This window comes from Muscardinus avellanarius, assembly GCF_963383645.1.
Source record: "Muscardinus avellanarius genome assembly, chromosome: 18".
NCBI lineage: Eukaryota > Metazoa > Chordata > Mammalia > Rodentia > Gliridae > Muscardinus > Muscardinus avellanarius.
This window is the reverse complement of record NC_137804.1, coordinates 27701482-27722949: the sequence shown is the minus strand read 5'-3', so window position 1 is coordinate 27722949 and position 21468 is coordinate 27701482. Positions and strand designations below refer to the sequence as shown.

Here is a 21468-nt window from a genome sequence, read left to right as displayed (position 1 = left end):
TGCATTCAACCTCTGAGCTACACCCCCTGTCCTATTTTTTTTATTCTTTACTTTTTTTTAAACAATTTTTTTATTGAACATAAATAGTATACATTTAAACTATATTTGGTGCCCTCTCCCCCTGCCCCCGTTTTCCCTTCCCCCCTCCCACCAATGGTTGTCCAGGTTACCATGTCTTATTCATAATTTTACGCATGTTCAGATGTAGACCCTCATTAATCAAGATCAGCCTTCCTCCTCTCCTATCTTTCCATGCAAACTTTGCTGGTATTTCCCCTCCATTACCTGGAGTCCCACTGGTATCCTTTGTGTTTTCTAGTTTGGGCATATTAGAGGAAACATGTACCTTCTCCTTCTGTGCTTGGCTGATCTCACTTAACATGATGTTCTCCAGGGCTTTCCATCTTCTTGCAAATGATATAATTTTGTTCTTCTTTATGGCTGAATAGAATTCCATTGTGTGTATTTCCCACAGTTTTGCTATCCATTCATCTGTTGATAGTGGTCTGGGTTGGTTCCATATTTTGGCTATTACAAATTGTGCTGCTATGAACATGGGTATGCATATGTTGCTGTATTTCTCTGAATTCAACCCCTTTGGAAAGATACCCAGGAGTGGTATAGCCGGATCATATGGTGGATCTATTCCCACCTTTCTTAGGAATCTCCACACAGATCTCCATAGTGGTTGAACTAGTTTGCATTCCCACCAACAGTACCAGGAACCAAAACAGATCCAGGTACCTCGGCTTTATTCTTTACTTTGAAAGAGGGTCTTACTAACTTGTGAAGAGCCTCACTAAGTAGCTGAGGCTGGCCAAGAATCGTGATCCTCAGGGCTCAGCCTCCCAAATGCTTGGATTAAAGTGTGTACCACCACGCCCAGCTCAATAAAAAGTATTTTTTAAAGAATATATATCTGAATATTTATCAGATTCATTTCACATTTTGTGTGAGGTTTGCATTTCTGGAATGCAAAGTGTTAAGAAGGAAAACTATGTTATTTGATTTTGTTATCTTTCCTTTATGGATGCGCCACAAATAGTTCAGTCCAGTAGCCAGTGTGATTGGTGGCAACCAGACAATCAAATGAGTCCATGCATTTTGTGTCTAGTTAATGTAAAAATGTAACAGCTTTGGCCTGAAAAGTATGAGATTTTTCAGGTCTAGGTTTCTAAGACAATGATTGATTTGCGATCAATTTTGTAGGTAACTTCAGGTCAAGAGTAATTACATTCAGAAATGCCACAATGCTACAGCATTTGGCCAGTACTGAGCTGGAAATTGAGTTTGGTGAAAATTATAGTATTTGAGAAATTACGCACTAAGATCTTTTTCATAGAAAAACATCTCGCCTTCCGCAATGGAACATACAAAACTCTGTCCATTACAAACCAGGCTTCAAGCAGCGATTATTCTTCCACAAGCAATGGCAAAATGTAGGGCAGTGATCCCAATGGTACACTTCCCAAGAGAATGTGCTCCAGTGGCCATTTGCACTTGGACAGTGACTAACAATCTGCCCATCATGGCAGAGAGTGGATCACCATGGTGTCTAAACATTTTTCCAGATCTCAGGAAGCCATGTCAGGTGGTTCTAGCCCTATAGTAAGAGACTTTTGGGGTCTTCGCCCATCTTTGAAGATTGGTTGCTTCTAACTACATGTCTGGGTTCTGTTTCTAGAATCAATAAATGGTTTTCTGTGGAAAATACATCTCATGGTGACTCAGTTGCTCTAAATAGAAACCTTCAAATTGGCAACTCCAAAAGTGGACATTCATCTGTCTATAGCAGAGACAGATATATATTATAGCATAGAAGGACAGTATGTGATATCTTAAGAGGGATTTTCAAAAATACAGGGTTTATTAAGAATGCAGGAGCCTAAAAGAAAATAAGAATTTACATAAGAATGTCATTAGGGTTGGTGGTTTGGCTGCTCTACCCAATAATTTTTGTCATTCAATACCCCACTGATTATTAAATTAATCTGTTATTCAAACTGCGATCGAAAACAACTCAGCCCTTATTTTCTGAGCATTTGTGACTGTCAACAAGTTTGCAAAAGTGGATGTCTGAAACGAATGTAATGTTTTCCTATTTCCCAGTATGTTTCTTTACCTCTTGATAAACTCTCCCCTCCCTGCTTTGCTGAGAAAGGGATCCACATAAGTTTCTTAGGAGATGAATCAATTGCAAAGTCAAATACCTATGGCCCATTCAAAGCAGCTAATCAGAAATACAATTTTCAGCACATGTAACATTTTCACGCCCAGAGCTTTAGAACACTCGTCCCATTGCAGTGCTGACAAGCTATTAATTTCTGAAGGAAATTAGTTTTTTGTTTTCCTTTTTTTTTTTTTTAGTTAATGCTTCGTGGCTTTTTGTTTGTTTATTTTTGTAGTATCACTCATCACTTCTCATGAAAACTGTTACCATGGGTTTCACTTTGGGATTTGTGTTCAAGCTTTGCTCATCTTCCCGGACGCCCCAAACTATGGCTATGCTTCTCTCTTTGCTTCTCCCCACGCACCTTTCAAGGGGCCAAACTGAAAGGAAGAAATTAGTCTGGAAGCTGTGTTGACATGTCTTGTGGGGATTCTGTTTACCCAAAAAGGATTCCAATTTCCTTGTTGAGGTTTCACATTGGGTGGGCTATATGCTGCAAGTCCTCTCTCCTCAGGAAGAGCCCCGCAGGTGTTTCTGCTGAGCATGCCTCTTGGAAAACACCTGTAAAAGAGGCTCATTGCACAATTGGGACCTGGTGTTTTTCTGGAATAAAGGCTGAGAGAATGGGCTGCGGGACTGGGCTGGGCCAGCACTTAAAATGCAAAGATACCAGTTATCTAACTGTGCCGGGCCTCAGTTTCCTCATCTCCATAATAATGTGTTTCTCTTAGGATCTTATGTTTCTCTTAGGATCTTTGTATGAGTTTTAAAAAAAGAACATATACAATCCTCATACTTAGCACAGCACCTAGCACAGAGCAAAGGTTCTATAAATAGGGGATATAATTTTATAGAACTCAATGTGCCAGCACATCTGAGTTAACACAGAGGCTGGAAGACCACAGAACTCATTCAGGTTTCTCTTCCAGATTTCTCAGCCCAAAATATAAAACTCGGTTTCAACCAAGAAAAGTAGATGGTGAGGCTTTTGCTCCCAGACTGTCCTAAATAAAGTAGCTCTTGGATTTTTGCCCCTTCCTGGGTCTACTTGAGCTCTTGGTTCTCAAAAAAAAAAAAAAAAAAAAAAAAAAAAAAACTTCAGAATTCTGAATTTGAGACTGTGCATGTTCAATGGTGATCAGATACTTGATGACTCAAATCAGATTCCAGCATTGCCTGTGGGAGTACATTAGCATCATGAACAATGTAATTTGTAGGTGGTAGGGCCGGACAGTTTTAACTACTTCATTTGCAAGCATACACTAGTTAGTTGAAATAGTTTTGTATCTCCTGCTTTCTAGATACTTGCCAAACTACTATATGGAATCTTGTTTAAAATAAGTAAATCACAAGCTGACTTTAATTTATAAATAAGTCATCTTTCCACTCCACAGGGAAAATGACACCAATGCCCAAACTCTTCCTTGTGGGGACTGAGGGCTATCCATGTCTTTCCCCTTCTGACTCTTATTGTCTTAAGGTGTGGGGCGGTAAGGTGCAGAGCAGGGGATTGCTCAAGTCAAGATAGTTCCTCTCTCTGAATTTTACACTGTTGCACCCAAGGGGCAGTGATGAAAAGCAGTCTCCCCTGCCTCTTCCTCCTGTCCTGCATCTCAGAAACATGGGAAGCTCTACTTTGGGATCCTAGTAATAATGTCTTTTCATCACAAAATCTCTAAAACATGACACTATCAAATTCAAAAGGTTTTCAACAGTGTGGCAGATAATATTGAATCCACGCCACACAGTCCTACTAAAGGGCAGCCTTCTATTATGGGAGGGGTGCCAAGTTTCAATAAGTCGAATGCTAGCTCCTGTGATGAACAGTCTAATTAGTGTTGTATGTTGGTGTTTGATAAAAACACCTTGGCTTTCAACTCAAGAAAAGAAGAGGAGGAGGTAAATGCTTATCTCGAGAACTTACTTTTGAATTGTTGAAATAAAACCGTAAGATGAAAATGCCGTCCAAAGGTATTCTAAAACTTAGGATGGAAAGCTCTGGTTGATCTTCACACCAATCCCTCTGAATCTCATTTCAGTGAAGCATGTTACTGGCCACGGGGCTTCACAGATTCTCTTTTTCCAACACTCAGAGGAAAACAAGTGCCTTCTTTCCTGATGATTACAACTTTGGGGATCCAGATAGTACAGGCGTTGTTGTGTAGGTGTTGCTATCTTTACCTGCTCTTTGATAAGCAATGTTTGGAGATGTTTTGTACAGGAAACATCGTAAATTACTGTTTTCCCTCCCTGGAGTCAATGATGCAAAATAAGAGAGGGGCGCATGTCTGTAATGACTAGGCAGGTCTCTACCTGACATGAATTAGCTTCACAAACAATTTCCCATTTGTACATTTTTTAATGTGTGGGAAAGCGGGGTGGAGCACATGTACATTTGGCTGGGTTTATAACACAGTGAGGCTTTCCTCTTCCATGCCGGAGGGTAGGAGACCAGCAGAGCCAAGGAATATTTTTAGAATGTTTATTTGCATGTGGAATGGAGGCGCACGGAGCTGTATCCACACCATTGACGTTTGAGAGCTGTGTTTCTGCGGTGTATTGTCTCCGTCCTGGTGGTTTGTGCCATGACTCCTGCCATCCCCACCTCAAAGAGCAGTCTGTGTTCCCCCCGCGTCTGCCCAATACTGCACCTGAAATGGCTTAGCAAGTTGCCAAGACCCTATAGATGTGTGTTTATGAACTCTCCAGCTTGCCCTCCATGTGTTTAGCTTGGAAAGAGTTTATATATTCCTGTGGGCATTAAAAACCCATCTGATGTATTAAAGGAGCTCAAAGGATCAAAGCAGAAATGCTGCTTGAAATCCAGCATATTGAACATGGATGCACAATTTCTAGACACAAACCACTTTTTCAGGGGAATTCTGTATACTCAGGAAGGGAATTTAGTTTTTAGTAATCAGCTTTCCTTTGGAACTTGAAATATTTTCTTTTTCTTCCAAGCGACCTCTACTCCCTTTTTGAGTTTCTCTTCTGATTTTTTACAAGAAGATATCTTGATACCCAGGCATGAAGGATAGGCATCATTTGCAATGCCTGTTTCCTGCCTAGGAAGCTGTAGTCCAAGAACCTTAGAAAACACATCAGCCACTGGGTCGTGATCAAATGCATTTGGAAACAAAATGGGTGGAGAGTGCACTAGGTGAAGGTCAAACTCATCCATGATTCATAATAATTAACGTATAGAAAATAACAGGCAAAAGGACGTGGGAGAGATTACCAGGATAGAATCATGTATCAGATGGTTCCCAAACAAAATACTGCTACACTGATTTTATAACACCAAGTTTATGTTCCAGGGATGGCCCCATTACTACTACTGTTGCTGCTGACACTCCTTCTTCTCCTTCTCCTTCTCCTTCTCCTTCTCCTTCTCCTTCTCCTTCTCCTTCTTCTTCTTCTTATCTTCCTCCTCCTCTTCCTCCTCCTCCTCCTCCTCCTCCTCCTCCTCCTCCTCTTCCTCCTCCTCCCCTTCCTCCTCTACCTCCTGCTTCCCAGGGGCATTCTACCTCCAAGCTATACCACCAGCCCTTATTTTATTTTTTGGTTTGGAACAAGATCTTGCTAGGTTGCTGAGAGCCTCTCAGTTGCAAAAGCTGTCCTCGAACCTACAATCCTACTGTTTTAGCTTCCCAAGTACTGGAATTATAGGCGTGTATCACTACACCTGACTGCTCCATTTCTACTGAAATAGATTGTCCCTGCTATCCTGGGTTATTTCTGTAGATCAAAGCCACTGTGAGAATTCACAAGTGATTACTATTTACTGAATGCCTATTTTCTGCTGGGAAGTTTGTGTCCATTTCCGCATTTTTTTTTTTTTTTATTTGAAGCTCAAAGAAGTTAAGTTTCTTACAGAGCTAGTGCTGGAGTCTTCCTGACCCAGAAGGTTGGCAGAGAATTTCTGTTTAAATTTAGGTGAATGCCTCTTTGTCAAGGTGCGTAGTCATCTATGTAGTTACTTGTTGGGTTGAGTTGATCTCAACATTAGGGTTTGCCCTGGATACTGACACTTCTGTGACTTACTTACTCCATGGGACAAAATCGACAGATACCCCATTGGACAAGAACCATACTCTTCCTGGGTGCCAGTTTTCTGGAAAGCTTCGTTAGACATACCTGGGGGTTATCTCAAAGCACTTACCACATTACTATTTAAATATTTCTCTGTCTTCCTTCTCCATCAAACCAGGGGAGATAGCAGATAATAACAGTAAAAATCACTTTCCTTGGTGTGAGGAAAACCTGGAATAGAGTTCCTCATACTGTCACTTCCTAATTGGGCAACCTTTGTCAACAAGTGCTTACTAACACCTTAATGTCTCTGCTCATCTGTAAAATGAAGCAGCTAAAGTGCGTAAAGGGGTCAGGCCTAGTGGTGCATACCTATGATCCCAGTACTTTGGAGGCTGAGCCAGGAGGTTCCAGGCCAGCCTCAGCAATGTAGCAAGACTCTCGTTGAGACCTTGCTTCAAAACAAAACAAAACAAAACAAAACAAAGAAATAGAACTGGGGGTGTAGCTTGAAGGTAGAATGCCATGAGTGCAATCCCCAGAATCCTCGTAAATAAATAAATAATTATAAAAATAAAAGAAAGTGCATATGGGGAATTAATATGGACATCACAAGGCATCATTATATAAAAAGTCTGGCATTTAACTGGTATTCCCAAACTAAGAGATCTTATACCAAAATCACTGATGATAGAGGCATGTCATGTTAATGCCTGTATTTCTCGTGCTTTACTTAAGATAAAGGTAAAGTAATATTCAGAAAATTATTGATTGAGGCAAGGCTTTCCTGAAAAATCAACCTTGTGAAGTGTGAGCACCAGGGACTGGGGTAGAGCGAGGCTCTGTGTAATTCTAGCAGCCGAGATACCTGTGACATTTAAAAACAAGTATGTTTTGAAAACAAGTAAAAGCTCAGATCCTTAAGAACAGAAAGGGAACTTTATGTTTTTTAAGGAACAGATGAAGGGATCCAGAGAAGAGAAGGGGCAACCCTAAGGTCCTAGGGGATGGAAACCTGATGATGCCATGCAAAAACTCAATGTCCAGCCTGTCCTTTGGGAATCCCATTGCTTCTTCTGTGCAGCTGATCATCTTAAAGCAACTGTTAACTGAATGCATAAATAAATATTTATACAAAGTAGGATACAAAATCAAGGTAAATAATTAAAATGGCATATAAGGATATGCAATGATGATTAAAACTACCCCACCCATGATGCTCTGAGTCTCCTCCCTAGGGGAGCGGCTCCTGCTTTCAGGTCCCAGTGTATCCCTCTAGGGCAGCTGGTGCAAATACAAGCACAGAGGCCCATTATACACTTAACCTCTCTTGCTTACTTTAAAATGGCTTTCTATAGGAATGCTCTTTTGCATTTCATCTGCTCTATCTGAAACTATCAAGTCATTATATAGATCTGTTTGTTTTAGCAATTGCTTGGAATTCCATTTAGGGGAGAAGTTTTCACCTAACCCGAATTGGATTTGGGGATTATTAGAAAATATTGGCTACTTGCAACAAAGTAAAAAACAATATGCTCCTGTAATATATTATTTATATATACACATGACAAATACCCAGAAGAATTGATGGGTCAAAGGGTATGCATGTTTGTAATTTTGATAGATCCTGAAAAAAATGTACTCTGGAGATGTTTAATCAGTTTGCACTTTTACCAATTTATGAGAACATGTGTTTGTTATATTCTTTTGTGGTTTTTTAAAATTCTTTATTGGTGTATTATATTCATACATCATATTGAGGTAAAAAAAAAAAAACTTGTGTGTACATCCATGTACACATCACTGATTTAACTCCTACCCAATTCTCACCCCATTCCCTCCCCATTCCTCCTTCCCTTGCTTGGCTTAGTGGTTGACTTCTATATGTTTAAGTACATTATGCGCTTTAGAGATTTTCCTCTTCCTCTTCCCCCCTCCTTTCTCCTCCTTTAGGCTGTCTTGTTGAAGCAACACCGTGTGTTAATTTTTCTCGATGCCAATCTGACAGGTAGAAATGGAGTATCACTGTCTTAATCTTATGACCAAAGTTGAATATGGGTTTTTTGTTTTCAGTATTGGGGAAGGAACCCAGGGGCATTATACCCCCAACCCTCTTTTTTTAGTCTTTTTTTATATTTGAAATAGGGTCTCACTGAGTTGCAAAAGGCCCTCTGTAAGTAGCTGAGGCTGTCTCAGAACCGCGATTCTCTGGTCTCGGCCTCCCGAATGCTGGGATTACATGTGTGTGCCACCACGCCCAGCTGGGTCATGTGTTTAGTTCATTTATAGTTACCTTTCTGTGTTCACTCTTATTTTGTCTTTCTCTTGCCCCCTGAGGTTTATGAGTCTTATATTTGTAATCTTTTCTTTGAAGGAGCTAGACATTTCATAGAGCTTATGCAGTAAGAACATTAAGCCTTTTCCTACACATTGCATCAAAACAGCTCATTATAATTATTTTCTCATCACAAAGGTCCTGGCCTTGGTAAATTACTAGTTACAGCCTCATCATCCACAGGTAAAACTATTGGTAACATTTTGATGTAGCTTCTGTTTGTGTTTTCTGAGCTTTTATTTCCAAGAAATAGAATTATATTATAAATACTGTTTGATAGCATGCCCTTCATAAAAACTTGACTCTTAAGTTATTTGCCTTAAAATATTTTTGCAACCAATTAAAAAATAAGCACACAGTTGTTTGAATTTACTAGTTTTATTCTACTTTTATTGTTTTATTATTCTACATCATAGTGAGGCTCTAAATTACACAAACATGCATGTACACATCACTTGGTGTGTGTCCTGGTGCATTCCACCCTGATCCCCTACCACATTCTCTTAATCCATTCATCTCTTGATAGACACCTAGGTTGGTTCCATAATTTAGCTATTATGAATTGCACTGCTATAAATATCAATATGCATGCTTTTTATGGTATTCTGACTTCAATTTTTGTAGAGATACCAAGAAATAATATGGCTTGGTCATGTGATAGTTCCATGTCTAGTCTTTTGAGGAACCCCCATAATGATCTCCATAGTGGTTATACCAATATATACTCCCACCAACAGTATATAATAGTTCTTATTCCCTCATATCCTTTCCAGCATTTAGTAGTATTTGTATTCTTGATGATTGCCATTAAAACTGTGGTTAGGTGAAATCTCAGTGTAGTTTTGATTTGCAGTTCCCTGATTGCTAATGGTATTGAACGTTTTTTCAGATATTTGTTGGCCATTTGTCTTCTGTGTGTCTATCCAATGATTCCTTCTAGTATCAATTTTTAGATGTCTTTGTTAAGATATGTCCCCAAGTAGTTACATAGTGCAGACACTAACATTGTTTTCTTTCTTTCTTTCTTTCTTTCTTTCTTTCTTTCTTTCTTTCTTTCTTTCTTTCTTTCTTGTAGTGCGGATTAGACCCAGGGGCAGTCTACCTCTGAGATATAAATCTAGCCTTTTTTTTTTTTTTTGGTGGTACTGGGGTTCCTGGAAGCCCTTCTACCTCCAGGCTACACTCCCAGACCTATTTTATTTTTGGAAACAGGGTCTCATAAGCCAGCACGGCTGACTTCGAACCTGCGCGATCCTCCTGTCTCCGCCTCCCAAGCACAGGATTACAAGCATGTGCCACCACGACCGGCTTAAATCTAGCCTTTATAAAAAAAAAAAATTCTGAAATAGGGTTTTGCTAAGTTTTCAAAGGCCTCACAAAGTTGCTGAGGCTAGTCTCAGAACTGCAATCCTCTTAGCCTCCCAACTACTGAGATTACATACCTGGCTTTATTACTTTTAGAATTTCTTTCCCCATCACCTATTTTTGAGGATAGATATAATTAATGTTTACAAAGAACAGATATTAGGTTGATATTTTTAAAAACAGTGCCATCTGTGAGTGGAACCTAAGTGTTATAACCTCTATTTCTTATATCAGGTCATAGGAGAAGCCTGTTTGTAATTTCACGTAGGACATTAAGCAAAACAGAAAATACACTAGTGACAGACAGGTTTGTACTTTCAAGACTTTTGCCTGCAATTACTTATAAACCTTCTTATATTGTTTTGAAAAATTCCAGTGTTAGCCAGAGGTGTTGACTTCTAGCAGGGTGCCAAGTTAATTATTTCAATTTAATGATAAGCAACATCAAAATGACATTACACAGGCTTGTTGAGGGTTCCCAGAAAAAAAAAAAAAGAGCTTCAGAAACATGTTTTAAATGTGTGAGCTTGGCTCTAAATACAGCTAATCATGAAAATTAAAGCAACATGAAAAATTGTTGAGATTAATGAACCCTGATTAAAACAGGATAAAGTGCCCAGGGTGTAGAAAGTCCCTCTATTCTGAGCAAGCCTGTGATGCAGAATGCTTATTTCAGGTAGCAGTAAATCTCTCAAATGAATTATGCTAATACTGTTGATTCCAACCATTTCCTGGCTGGTCTATTATGTCATTTCTCTGTCCTTGGGGACAGGGGCCTAATATGTGTGCCTATCAATCTCTGGAAATTGAATTGGCTTTTTCAGAAAGGAGGCAAGACAAATACCTTGTTTTCTGGGTCATGAAAATAAGGGGGGCTAGAAAAGAGAAAATTGAATGGCCAGGGCATTTAGGATCTTCTAAAATACTTTCAAGCTATGTTTCTACATGTGATATAAAGTAGTAAATTTGGACAGATATCTGATAATTCATGGATGAGGGTAGAGGTTAAATGAGGTAGCCCCAATGACAGACGAGACTCAAGAGAATTGTCTTGAATGAGCAGAACATTCCCACTTCACTTTGCTGTGTAGATAGCAGAGGTCACATGGGCTGTCTCCTGAAGGCTGGTCTGAATTTGTTTTTTAAAAGAAAAATTTGAAAGGTGGTGCATGCTTGTAATCCAGTACTTGTGAGGCTGAGATAGGAGGATTTCAGTTTTACAGCCAGCCCCAACAACTTAGTGAGGCCCTCCACAACTGTTTCAAAATAAAAAATAGAGCCGGGGGTGTAGTTCAGAGGTAGAACTCCCCTGGGTTGAATCCCAGTTCTGAAAAAAAAAAAGGAAAATTTGATAGGGTGTAGATATTGACAGTTCTGTACCAATAAGTGGCTTCATTAAACCATTTGGAATAGACCATTAAGCATATAATTAGCCAGCTAGCCATATTGTGATTCTCTCACGTATTATATCATAATAACACCCCATTTATTTTATTTTTAAGATACTCCCTATAAGCAAAGCCATTTTTCCACTTTTGAAAATATAATTTTTAAGCCGGGTGTGGTGGCGCACGCTTGTAATCTCCGCACTTGGGAGGCAGAGACAGGAGGACCACGCAGGTTCGAAGCCAGCCGCGTGCGCTGGCTTAGGAGACCCTGTTTCCAAATAAAAATGTAAAAATAGGTCTGGGAGTGTAGCCCGTAGGTAGAAGGGCTTCCAGGAACCCCAGTACCACCAAAAAAAAAAAGAAAGAAAATATAATTTTTAGCAGGGCATGGTGGCCATGCCTGTAATCTGGGTACTTGGTAGGCTGGGACAGAAGGATCACAGGTTTGAGGACAACTTCAGCAACCTAGGGTGACTCTCAGTAGTGAGTTCAAAACAAAAATTATAATAAAGGGCTGGCTGTGTAGCTCAGAGGTAAAAATGCCCCCAAGTTCGATCCCTAGTACCATTAAAAGAAAACAAGATGCCGCATGTGGTGGCGCATGCTTGTAATCCCCGCACTTGGGAGGCAGAGACAGGAGGATGGCGCAGGTTCAAAGCCAGCCGTGCGCGCTGGCTTAGGAGACCCTGTTTCCAAATAAAAATGTAAAAATAGGTCTGGGAGTATAGCCCGGATGTAGAAGGGCTTCCAGGAACCCCAGCACCTCCAAAAAAAGAAAAAAAGAAAAAAAAAGAAAAAAAGAAAAAGTCTTTTTTTTATTACTTTTTATTTTCCTTTCAGGATGCGTAGCAGTAGTCCTCAAGTCCCTTCTCAGGGCAGTGGAAGGCTTATCAAAATCATCTTAAGTACCTGTAGAAATATGTGCTCGGGCCTCACTTCTGACCAGCTGAACCCAGCCACTGGGTGGTGGAGCTGGGAATTTCACCTTGGCCTACCTCAAGTGATTATGATTGACAGCCACACTGGGAATTGTCTATGAGATCTCCTAGGACAGGACATGACATTGCTTTCTGGGATATTGTTCCTAAAAATTTAATTTTGCTTTCTTTTTCTCATGGGAAATAAACCAGGAAGAAGTAAAAAATAAAGAAAAAACTAAGAAAGAAACCATGCGTAAAGTAATGCCCAAAGTTTTGTCTGCACATCTCCCTCTCCAGAGATTCACAGTTAGTTCCTGGTGGTGCATCCTCATTGAACATTCACGGCCACACCTGGCAGAAGTTGTTATAACACAACTCGATCAGGTTAAAAGATCGGCTTTATGGCAAATGAGTGTCATTTACAAAGGGGTGAGTAATGCTACCAGAGCTGTGAGTCAGGGTTCCAAGAAGACCTGAGCAGACTTCTCCCAAGGTAGCTGGCACTCTAGTAGAAGGGAGTTCAGAATTGCTTCCAGAGGTCTTGTAGAACACAAGAGGATGAGCCTGAGTGTAATGAAAGCCAGGATGCAGGAAGCCAGGCCATGCCATCAAGTAGACAGGGAAGAAAGCACATAGGGATGGATGTCTCCAAATGACCATTTCAGTGATTTATCAAAGATAAGCTATCAGTTTAGTGTACCGTTTACATTTTTCTTCTTACTGTCGTGTCTGATTTCTTTGTATAAACTGTCTTCTATGATGTCGCTTCACTCCGAAGCAATAATTCTTTTCTTTCCTTTAGCATTATCCATATTTTAAAGCAAAAAAAAAAATTCCATGACACCAGCCTGCTGCTTTTAGATGTTAGTTAATATAATTGATCCCAGTGGCATTCTACTTCTGAGCTAAGCTCCCGGACATTTATTTTTGTTTGTTTGTTTGTTTGTTTGTTTGTTTGAGAACAGGGTCTCACTAGGTAGCTGAGAGTCTAGTTACATTGATGTAACAAGACTCTGTCCTCAAACCTGTGATCCTCCTATCTTAGCCTCACAAGTACTGGGATTTCAGGCATGTACCACCATGCCCAGCTTATTAAATGTACTGATTCTTGCAAGTATTTGTTCTCTGTGACATGTGATGTCAGACACTGTAGTAAACAGTAGGGATTACAAATCAGACAAGTGAGTTCTTGCTCTGGAGCTGATCTATTCTAGGACCTTCCTGAGAAGTTATTTTATCCCCTAACAACTTATTTTATCTAAAATTGGAGGATTGTCTGAATGTAACATCCAGAATACTCAGTATCTTCTAGAAGTTAGGCTATTTTGTCCAAATAGATATGAAAAACCTCAAGCAACCAAATTCCATTATATTGGGAAAATTTGGCCATAGAACATCTTAAAATATGTGCATGTATCTTGTACTCTTCTTTAATCACAAATATCTTTTACACACACAAACACATGCATACACACACAAGCACACACACACACACACACAAGCACACACACACACACACTTCATATCTTTCCTCGTCAGCTTAGGGAATAAGGTCTTTCTCATTTTTCACAACTGCGTAATATTTCATCATGTTGAGATATAATAACTCGTTTAACTACTCGTAGAGATTCAGATTGTTTTAAGTATTTTCTTATTATACATGATCTTTCAATAAATGGTCTAATACATACATATTTAATGGAATAGATTCATAGATATGGGATTTCTGGATTAAAGGATAAATACCTATAGAGATTATTCTTGACTTCCGATAGCTCAATTTGGAGTTTTTCAAGTTTATGTTAGTGTGAATGTGACGTGCATTCAGTAGAAGCCCTACTTTAAATGTTCAGCTTTTCCCAGGCCTAGAATATATGGACATCACTCCCCCATTATGCTGGGCAATAGAAAACAGCTCCTTTTACTTGGTCACACTGTAAAGAGGGTAGCAATGGATATCCTAGAGTGAACTGAGTTGCCAAGGCCATGACGTTCAATAGGTGAAATATATTAAATGCATTCCCAGTGATGATTTGTTTTGTTGTTTGGTTTGGTTTTTTGGTGGTACTGGGGTTCCTGGAAACCCTTCTACCTCCGAGTTACACTCCCAGACCTATTTTTATATTTATTTATTTGGAAACAGGGTCTCTTAAGCCAGCAACCTGCATGATCTTCGAACTGCATGATCTTCCTGTCTCCACCTGCATGGCTGGCTTCGAACCTGCATGATCTTCCTGTCTCCACCTCCCAAGAGCGGGGATTACAAGCATGTGCCACCACGCCTGGCAAATGATGATGTTTTAAATTTAGATTTTTTTAAGGCGGGGTGTGGTGGCGCATGCTTATAATCCCCGCGCTTGGGAGGCGGAGACAGGAGGACCCTGTTTCCAAATAAAAATATAAAATAGGTCTGGGAGTGTAGCCCAGAGAAGGGTTTCCAGGAACCACAGTACCACCAAAAAAAAAAAAAATTTAGATGTTTAAAATCTAATCACATCATAACCCAGGGAGCATATATATATATATATATATATATATATATATATATATATATATTCCTACAGCTTGACAATTTTGCTCCATGTGGGTTGTACAATTTTGCATTTCTTCTAGCAATGTATGAGGGTACCTTTTATTCTTTATCCTTGCCAGGGAAACCATAATTAAATTCTTGGATTTTCTTTCTAATCCACAATACATGAAAGCAGTTCATTGTAGTTTTAATTTTCATTTATTTTACTAGACATTAGATTGCAATTTTTTTGCATGTATTAAAAATTATAGTTGGGCATGGTGGCACACACTTGTAATCCCAGTACTTGGGAGGCTGAGACAGGAAGATTGCAGGTTCAAGGACAGCTTCAACAAGTATGTAAGACTCTCACCAACTTAGCAAGACCCTATTTCAAATTAAAAGTAAAATAGGGCTGGAGGCATAGCTTGGAAGTAGAATGCCCCTGGTCTAAATCCCCAGCCCCACATAATAAAATAAAATAAATAGAAATTTTAATAACTATAATAATTAATTATAAATACTTTTATATAGTTTGTCTTTGCCTTTTTCAAAGAATGATTATTTTTGTGTGCTTTTATTGGTGCATTATAGTCTCAAATCATAATGTAAATCATGTTGACAATGATTAACATGCACACAGCACTTGGTACCCCCACCCCACCTCATCTTCCCTCCTAATACAGCGTACCTAGATCCTCCTCCCCTACCCTTAGATCTCCTCCCTGGCTTCACTGAGTTTTCTCCTCCTTTATCTAGAGTCTCATTTCACAGTTACTCCCTATCCTGCACATTTTAGAGAAAACATATGACCCTTCCATTTTCTTGGAAATGATGTAATTTTGTTCATTTTTATTGCTGAGTAAAATTCCATTGAGTGTATTTCCCATAATTTTGTAATCCACTCATCTGTTGATGGACACCTCTGTTGGTTCCATGGTCTGGCTATTGTGAATTGTGCTGCTTATGAACATGGGTATGCATATATTTCTACAGCTCTCTGGTTTCAACCCCTCTGGAAAGATATCCAGTATCGATAAATCATACAGTGGATCCATTCTCAGTTTTCTAAGGAATTGCCACACTGATCTCCACAGTGGTTGAACTAGTTTGCACTCCCACCAACAGTGTAGGAGAGTTCCTATTTTTCCACATTAAAATTTTCTGTATTTGTTTTTCTATTTTATTTTTTTGTTTCAAGTACTGAGAAGAGTTTGTTAAAATCTCCAACCATGATTGTGGACTTGTATATCTTTATTTTTGGTTTATTTTCATCTTTATATTTTTTTCTAATTTCTTTTGGTTTATTTGACTTTTTCCTAGTTTTATTTAAGGTAAAAGGTAAGATCAGTATTTCTAGATTATTTCACTTCTATAATATAAACATTTACATCTATAAACTCCCTTTCACTAATGATGATATTCTACAGGTTTTGATATGCTATATTTTACTGTCTTCTAGTTAAAATATTTTAATATGCTTGTATGGGTGCATAATTACAAATGCTTTGTCTCCGCATAACTTCCCTTTGAGTTAATATTTCTAATCATTTGAAGGGTTTCTAGATTTTATATTATATTTTATTCCATTTCAATTCTATTATGGTTAAAAATAATATTTTGTGTGGTTTTAGTTCTTTTAAATTTGTTATTGTATTGCCCCAGTGTATGGTTATCTTCATGAATATTCCAATGTGTTTCAAAAAATGTGTATTCATCTATTATTAATTGGGGCATTCTATAAATGTTATTTCAGTTAAGGCATTGATTGTGGTATTGAAATTCTCTATGTCCTAGTTGATTTGTGGTCTAATTTTTGTTTCAAGTACTGAGAGGAGTTTGTTAAAATCTCCAGCCATGATTGTGGATTTATATATCTTTCTTTTTGGTTTGTAAATCTTATTTCCTTATTTTGAGATTCTGTTACTAGGTAAAGATATACTCAGAATCTTTGTGTCTTCTTGATTAGCCCTCTGATTTTCACAATTAGAAAATGGCCATTTTTATTTCTGATTATAAGCCTTGGCTTTGATAGTATAGACAAACCACTTTCTTCTGCTTAGTACTTGCGTATCACTCGCTTCCATCTTTTTATTGCCCACTTACCTATTTCTTTATACTTAAGAGTACCTCTCATAAGTAGTACACATTTTGGTCTTTCCTTTTAGTTGTTGTCTTGGGTATGTTTTACTGTATTTTTAGTAACATTTTAAATTTACTTATGATAAAATATACTCATTTTGGTGTGGACTTGAGTTTTGATAAATTCTTATAGCTATATATTTCTAATGCCACTATCAAGACATAATAGTTCTATTACCCAAGAAAGTTTTTCTGAGCTTCTCCTTTGTGGTCAATCCATTTCCCTAACCTTAACACAGAAGGCCTCAGCTACTTAGAGAGGCCCCTCCCACAACTTAGTGAGACTGTTTTAAAACAAAGAATAAAAAAATAGGATTTGGGTGGGGTATAGCTCAGAGGCAGAATTCCCCTGGGTTCAATCCCCAGTTCTATGAAAATAAATAAATAAATAAATAAATAAAGCCTAACTCATAGAATCCAAACCATGGCTATGATACCTATTGCCTGTGCTGTCTTAAATCATGATGGGAACAAATATATTCCCTAAGTCTCAGGTCTCTTCTAATACTTGAAAATATTATGGTCTGCCCCATGGAGTTACGAAATGAATCAGTTTTAGGTAAAAGGGCTTCATGTGATGTCAGCAAATAGTAAGTGTGCAGTAAGTGGTAGAAAGTAGTTGTGATGGTCGTCATGGTGATAGACAGTGGTGTTGATGATGGTTGATTTTAGAGGACAGTGGTTGAAATAAAGGTTTAGAGGCAGGCAGACCTGGATTTGTAGAAAGTTCATGCCTTGATAATCGGTGTTTTTTAGACACTCAGAATATTGTTTAGCTTTCCAAAGCTTAAATGTTTCCGTCTATACATCATAGAGATAATGATATTCTTTGAATTGGTGCAAAGATAAAAGGGGACTTGCTTATAGAAGGGATTGGCACTGGGTAACACTCCATGAATGTTAGCTTTATTGCCATTATTTATAAGAAAAGACTAAAAATTCCATTGAAAATATTTAACAAATTCCTGACTCTTATTAAGGGATTAGAAGAAAATGATTCATATCACAATTAAGAGGATTTACTTATGACCCTGGTACAAAAAAGAGGAGAAAAAACTTTTGTAAAGCTAAAATAATAACCAAGTTCTGAAAATACCTTTGCTTGCCATCTTGTCTGCGATACTTTTCTCTGGGATAAGAAAGAAAATTGGATCCCTTCTGCTTTTCATTCTAGGGGGTTTCACCCACTCCCCAAATTACAAATACAAAATACCATTCCCCACCACCTGCCTTGGGCTGACAATTCCAAAGTTCTTCCTGCCTAGGCTGTTTCCAAGCTCTGGATTGGCACTGAAAATCTCCACAAATCCTAGGTGGGTTGAGGATGAGTGGAAGTCATTATGATAGCTTTAATTCATGCTTTCTGTCTGCAATATAATAAATATCACTATGGGGCTCAGCCCTGCAAACAAAGCACCACTCTGTGTTTTTTTTCTTTTGTGTGTGTGCTCTCAAAAAACAAGTCACAAATGGAATGCCATAATATGTCTATTGTATACATCTTTGAATAAATAAATATAATAAGGAGAATAGTCTGGTCTTATTAAATTTTAGTGCTTAACTGAAAGCATGGCATGTTTCCTATGCTAGTGAAATGGAGCAGGAGAGGCCTGTACTATTCTGTTTGTTAGCCGGTTATTCAATGTACACCTGGTAGGATCCATGCTTATGGTTACCAGAGCTCAGCTCCCTAAAACTGGAGTTTTCTAACTGCAAAGGAATCAGAAGGAAATGGATAGGCCATCTGATAGAATTCAGAAGCATATCACTTAATATCTTTTCATTTACAAATAAGAGAGGGCTCACTTCAAACCATCTTCAATAATACATGGAGAAGTTGAGACATAGGTTTCACAGGTAAGGCTTCTTCTCATTTCTATTTGGCTGTAATCAAGACCCAAACTTTCTCTGTGCATTGCCCAGCAGGCATCTCCATTCTTGTGCACAGAGTGACTGTCAATGGCTTCCTGAGGACGAACACTTCAAGGTGGGAGAAATCAGCATTCTAGATTTCAATCTGACCTGAATCATTTGGGTTTAGTGCCCATTTCTGAACCCACTGCCTTCTCCACAGGGAGTAATCATACCCATCAGATGACATGCCTAGACAGGGCAAACTCCTCAGAGCTCCTGGCCTGCCTGAAGAGAAGGGTAGATTCTTGCACCCAGAATGATATTGTTACCAAGAGTTGAAGAGTCGTGAAAATAATGAAAATTGCTAGGCTGTGTCAACATTACACTATATTCTGCAATACTCACTTGCTAAGAAGCCTATGCTACTTTGAATTATATTTTTCTTACACTGTTTTTTCATTGTTCTCCAGTAAGCAGTAATAATAATCTGATGTGTAGAAAATAAAAATAAAGAAAGTGTGTACCATATCCTCAGATCTTGTTCTCAGATGTCTAGGAACAGATAAATTTTGCCAAATTAAAAACATAGCTATCTTATTATCTATAAAAATATGAAGGTTAGTGAGACACTAGCTGGCTGATCCAATATATATTGTTAAATAAATCAGTCTCAACTGCTATGTGGAGAAGCCCATGGAGGAGCAGAACACGGTGGTGAGTGAACTCCTGAAATTGTGAGACTCAGTGGAAGATGCTATTGGGAGACCACACCTGTTGTTGTTGTTGTCCTCATCATTTGGCTGATGAATTTTTGTAAAAATATATTTTTATTGGTGTACTATAAGCATACATCATATTGAGGTTTAATGTGATAGAAACATGCATAGCAGCCAACGTGTTTTCTCCAGATGAGGCCCTGTTCCCTCTCCCTTCCCCTTCATAATGTTGAAATTGCTATTGATGGCTTCATGACTGTACATAGAATTGTTTGAACTGGTTCCATCATCAAATCTCCTCCCTCTTCACATCCCTTTCCACTGGCTTCTCAACATGTGTGACCTGAGCCTCCGTCTGCCACACACAAAGGCCTTTTATGGAAACCCACTTCTAGCTGTTCTTCCACTTGCTCTAGGTTGCCAAAGGAGTCTACATGTTCCCAAGCTTAGCTTTTCAGATCCTTAAGATAGCCTAGAGTTTGGGTCTATCCTTCTGACCATTTTCAATGCAGTGGTACAAGGCAATACAGGTACTTATGAATATTGTGAGAGAAAGAGAAAGACACACCTCTGTGAGCTTCATGGAGAAAGCATGCAAGTATTTGAGAGAGAGTTGGTGCTCTCCAAGGGTGTGGAAGGAGTTTGCTGGCCCAAGCCATCAGCATCAGCACTATTTGGGAGCAGGGAGAAAGGCAGGCTCAGGGCCCCTATAGAGATGAAGTAATGAAATTTGTATTTCAGCGAGGTCCTCGGGTCAGATGTAAGCATTTTAAGTTTGAGAAGCACAATTCTAAACCAATAGGTCTCTGTCCTGGCAGTGTGTTGGAAGCATTCAAATAAGCTTTAAAAAATTCCATGCTTTAGTCCTACCCTTAGGGATTCTAAAGTAATTTGTTTTAGGTGTGGCCGGGCGGGACATCTGTTGAAAAAAGACAAAGCAAAGCAAAACAAAACAAAAAAAATCCCCAGGCATTTTCAATGAGTAGTCAACACTAAGAAGTAGAGCGGATAGGATCCTGGCATTGTGGGAGAAGCGAGCCTGGTACATTCCAGGACTCATGCCTGGGCTCTGGGCAGGACCCTGGCTTGGAGTGCTGGAGGGAGGACGTACCAGGCTGGAGAGAGGGTCAGATGGCTTGTAAAGGGCCTTGTTGCTCCCTGGTACAGATGTTGCAACTGGGTAGATGTTGGGGGCTCTGAAAAGCTATAAAAAGAGAGATGAAGTGTGCTTGGGAAGCTCGGTATCAACTCAAGAATGGAATATGGCAGGAGGTCTAGCTGAAAACTGTCACAAATGCTGGGTGGCAAGACAAGCTATAACATAGTTTGGTCTAACCAGTACACACGGAAATGTGGGTGGATTGTAAAAAAGCAAGGAAAGTAGTGTCATGGCAGGTACTAAAAGGGGAAACCTCTCCCTTCTTTCTGTGGTATCTCTTGATCTCTCATGATTCTTTTATTTGCTATTTAGTACTGTGTTCCTTTGGATATAGAATACTCCCTGGGTAAGTGCAGAACCCTCATGGCCTCCTAGGGGCCCGCCCAAATTACTCAGCAGGTTTAGTTCATTAGCTCTTGGATTTTCCCTCTCAGTACTCACCAGGCTGAGGCGCCAATGTCCTGACTGGGGGAGGGGACACCCAGATCGAAGTTTCTTCCCCTGCTTGTGGTGCATATTCAGCCTTTGCACCAGGAACCAACTGTACACATGGAAATCAAGATGGCTGCAGTTAGCCCAGCATAGTGCCACATGCCCATAATTCCAGTGCTTGGAGGGGCTAAGGTAGGAGGATCACAGGTTCAAGGTCAGCCTCAGCAACTTAGCAAGGCCCTCAGCAACTTAGTGAGACCATGTTTCAAAACAAACAAACAAATAAACAGTCCTGGAATTGCATCTCAGAAGTAGAATACCCCTGGGCTCAAAACACACACACACACACACACACACACACACACACACACACACACTACAGAGTTTGGTCAAGAGAACAAAGTTTCTTAGTGAGCCTTAGAGATCACATTTCCTGGGGTGCA

The 21468-nt window shown here is 39.2% G+C and overlaps 1 protein-coding gene across 1 annotated transcript in view; it reads left to right on the top strand.

The window, feature by feature from the left end:
- Positions 1–21468, top strand: part of CACNA2D3 (calcium voltage-gated channel auxiliary subunit alpha2delta 3) — a gene marked incomplete at both ends in the record, with an annotated part of 933053 nt that overhangs the window by 873500 nt on the left and 38085 nt on the right. The gene's annotated exons all lie outside the window — the stretch shown is intronic.